The 3,883-nt window shown below is 48.2% G+C and overlaps 1 long non-coding RNA gene across 1 annotated transcript; it reads right to left on the bottom strand.

Annotated features, from left to right (window-relative positions):
* Positions 1-1,738: 1,738 nt before the first annotated feature.
* LOC111744289 lies at positions 1,739-3,280 on the bottom strand. Its single transcript, XR_002782091.1, has 2 exons — positions 3,179-3,280; positions 1,739-1,898 (listed from the first exon to the last, which is right to left on the bottom strand). It is a non-coding gene; the product is annotated as an uncharacterized LOC111744289 (long non-coding RNA).
* Positions 3,281-3,883: the final 603 nt, after the last annotated feature.

Below are 3,883 nucleotides of genomic sequence, written 5' to 3'. Positions count from 1 at the left end.
CCCCCGGCTGCCGGCGCCCTGCGGCGGGACTCTCCAGGGACCCTGGACGTGGAGCTGCGCCTGGGCGGGGTTCGGGCTGGAAGTCTCCGTCGCTCCACGTCCACCGTTTGGACCCACACGCCCAATAAGGAACCCGCGTGCTCACTGTACAACGTGCGAATACGGCGTAGCTCGAAGCCCTCGCGGGGAGGCGCGTTTCTGTGTCCACATTGCGTTTCATGTGGGCGCCCCCTCCCCCAGGATGGCCCCGGGCCTGGGCGCCCCTGCCTCCCCTCCCCCCCACCCCCGCCCCCAGAGCCACAGATGGCCCCGGGCCCGGGCGCCCGCCCCAGAAGCGGGAAAGTGCGCGCGCTGCCCGCCCCATCCCCAGCAGCTCCTTTGCTGTTGTCGCCCCGCAAGCCTGAAGTTCCGCCAGGAAGAATCACAAGCGTCCCACAGAAAGGTCCTGCGCGACGGAACCCGGGTCCTCGCTCCTTGGGCCAGGCGCCCGCTGCTGGGAGCGGGGGGAGAGCGCGCGGGGAGGAGGCGCCCATCAGTCATTCCCATCTGCCCGGCGCCTCTCTCAAAACACCGCCTCGCCGGGGATGCGCGTCCTGTCCTCTCTCCTTAGCTTCTCTGGGAAGATGGCCTTTGCCGGCTCCATTTCTTTCCCTTCTCTCTCTTGGCACTGCTGAGGGGAGCAGCATCCAGCCCCCACCGGAAAGCCGCCTTGGTTTTCAAATGTGGCGGGAAATGTGGGGTCAGCTGGCGGCCCCAGACCCGGCCTGGAGAGATCGATGGGCTCAGGAGTCCGAAGACAAAGCGCCTCCCCCATCACAAGGCTGACCCCCTTCCGCCCCTAGATGACTTCCAGGGAGGGTAGCACCTGGCCACAGAGCCCTGGACACCTGGCAGAGCCAGTGGCCAGTGCTGCTGAGGGCACCTAAGCCAGAGCACCAGCAAAGCTGAGGCAGCAACATGCAATTGTTTTGGGAAACAATTTCATATTTGCCGTAGAATGAACAACGGAAGTGACAATCCATGGAAATATTAGAATCTTCCTGGGCTTCTTTACGCTTATTTTACCGTTTGAAGGGCTTTTATTTTGAATCTCACATGGGAGAAGGCACCAGAAGGTTTGGGTTGCTTAAGATCTTTAAAGCACTTATTGAGGCCACAGGCGGAGACCAAGGCCAGCCCCTGGCGCGCTGGGGAACATCCTTTCAGGGTCTGTGGGAGACAAGGCTAATAAAACCTTCTAAGACAGAGCCACCGGGGAAACGGCATAGGAAATGGAGGAGAAAAATGTGGGGGAGAGAAGAAAGGACGGTTCACTGGAAGCGGCCTGACCCCCCCGAGTCAGAGCGATTTAAAGTTTTCATCGAGAGAACAGATGGACGGTGAGAGCGTCTCCCAGCGCACACTGGCACCTTCCTGGCACCGGGGCTCCAGGGCAGGCAGCCTCACCTGGACCTCCTCACCGCTCAGGACGCGAACAAAAGGGAGGATGCGTTCGAGCTCTTCCGTTCGCCAGCAACTTCCGCTGGGCTGCTGAGGGCGAGGAGAACACAGCAGGAGAGCCGAGGCCCCACGAAAACCGAGAGCTGCCAATGGCACCGATCGCTTCTGTTCGTTTAATGGAACAGTCATTATTTTCTTTCTTCGACATATGTGTTGAAACAAACAAAAAAAAAATGAAGCAAAAAAAAAAAAAGAAAAAAAACTATTAACGTGCCACTTCAGAAACACATTTGCTGGCTTTTTTTTTTTTTTTTTACTTTCTTGATGTTCTTTTAATGTAGTTAAAATAAGGTTTAATTAGATGGAGAACAGAGATGAAACTGTTGTCAAATGTAAAAATAGGAATTGAATCGCTTTCTTTTAGATGGGTCTTTAACGTTGACGTGACCATATGGACACTGCAGAAGAAATAAAACAAAGTATTATAGAATTACCTAACTATCATCTTGGAAAGGTACGATACCTCTGGTGAGAGAGACTGCCACTCATGTTAAGAAGATCGTTTGATCTCTCAGCTCCTGGAGACTAAGGAGAATAATGGCAACCTTCGGTGAATAATCCTGATTAGGGTCCAAGAATCACGTCCTGGATGCCACTTTCCAACTTTAAGAATTTCACCGTTAAACACTCACTCTTAGAAAATCCTCAGTTCCCCAATTTATGCAAATTTCTTATGCCTTTCATTAGAAACAGCTAATGGTACAGGTAGGAACATCCATAAAAGTGGAAGCTTAATTTTTCAATGCCGGCGACATTCAATACACACATGTAGCATCGACGCCTTAATTACAAAGTGGGGTCGGTTAAAGTAAATAATACCTTTTTGCCCCAAAACATACCGTAAAAGTGGTCTATAGACAGAGGTTCGTATCCGTTTATAATCCTAGCTCTATAACAATTTACCTGACTAAGATGTTTCTAAAAACTTACTGTGGAGAACCCATTTCCATTTATTTTACTTTTTTTTTTTTTGCTCAAAATAGAAAAGTAGTGAGTTCATCTAAATCAGTGAATATATATACACACACATTCCACTGAAATATATATTTTAGGAAAGGCACAGCAGTACGTTTGGGGTAGCTAGTGTCATGGTTAAAGACAGTAGAAAATGCCACAGAAAGAGAGAGAGAGAAAGAGAAGCAGAAGGAGGAGGAGGAAGAAGAGAAGAGGAAGGAAAGAGGAAGGAAGGAAGGGAGGGAGGAAGGAAAGAGGGGAAAAGGAACAAAGAAAGAAAATCATAATCATTCAAAAGACACCCACCTTTCAATGCTGGGCAAGTTTCTATTTATTCAGCTAATAATGAAGAAAAAACGTTTTCTGGGATGCAGTGTGTGCACCATTCCAGCTCCTTTTCCTGCCCTCTTTGTACTTAAATAAGTGAACACAACTTATTTAAAACCTCATGAAAAGTTTCCTTGTAATAAAGAACTCCCATGGATTTCGAATCACGGCATTTCAAGGAACTGGTGGTCACAGTGAAATGCCACCAAATCCCATTAACTTAAAAGGCCCTGTGCTGGCCCTGAGGACTTCGCTGCCTCTGGCTTGAGCAGCTTGTGAAAAGCGTGCTACGGGTCTATTTAGCTTTTTTATTTGACTTGTTTTTCGAATGACAGGTAGTTATGAAGTTACGGAAGCCCCGCCAACTCCCGCTGTGATGTGGGAGTTTGCCACTCACGTGTCTGCAGGCAGAGCCGCAGCATCTTCCTCTCTGCAAGTGAGCGACCTGGGTGAGCACCACGTAGCCAGTGGCTGGGTCCACGTAGTTCAGCTGGCCGGCCTGAAGCGTAATGAAATAAAACAAGTCATCCATCTCACTATTCATCAGACCTCCTCACCGTAAGTTCTACTCAGAAAACACTGCAAAACGTTCTTCAAACAACATGAGACTTCTCCCTGGCCATTTTCGTGGCCCTGGCAATTCAAGACTGAATGCAGTCCAACATTATACGCAAGCCAACTTTACGCGACAGAAGGAGAAAATATACAGTTTGAGAAAAACGAGAAGTTGATGGGAAAAACAACAGCCCCTCTATACGCAGTGACCATGTAGCTACTGCTCGGGTATTTTTCATTCAGTTTCTAGGTAACAAAGTTTAATACCCGGTGATTGAGGTGATTTTAAGAGCTTAAGAGGCTGAAAATGAACTTTCACTCAGAAGTTGCACTTGTAATTTCAGTTCTTAAAATATGTGGATCATGATTTAAACTTACAGAAAAGGTGCTAATTGAAACCAACAGTCCTCATAGAAAAGAATTACCTTCGCTCTTATTGAATACTTTTCTTTGCCTACATGATGTGTGACTGCAGTGAATGTTTTACTATTTTCTTTTTTTCCGTGTTGTTTTTAAGCAAAAAAAAAAAAAAAAGTATTGTTTTAAC

This window comes from Pteropus vampyrus, unplaced genomic scaffold, assembly GCF_000151845.1.
Source record: "Pteropus vampyrus isolate Shadow unplaced genomic scaffold, Pvam_2.0 Scaffold131, whole genome shotgun sequence".
NCBI lineage: Eukaryota > Metazoa > Chordata > Mammalia > Chiroptera > Pteropodidae > Pteropus > Pteropus vampyrus.
Note: the sequence above shows the minus strand (reverse complement) of the source record. Positions and strands in the feature narration are given on the sequence as shown.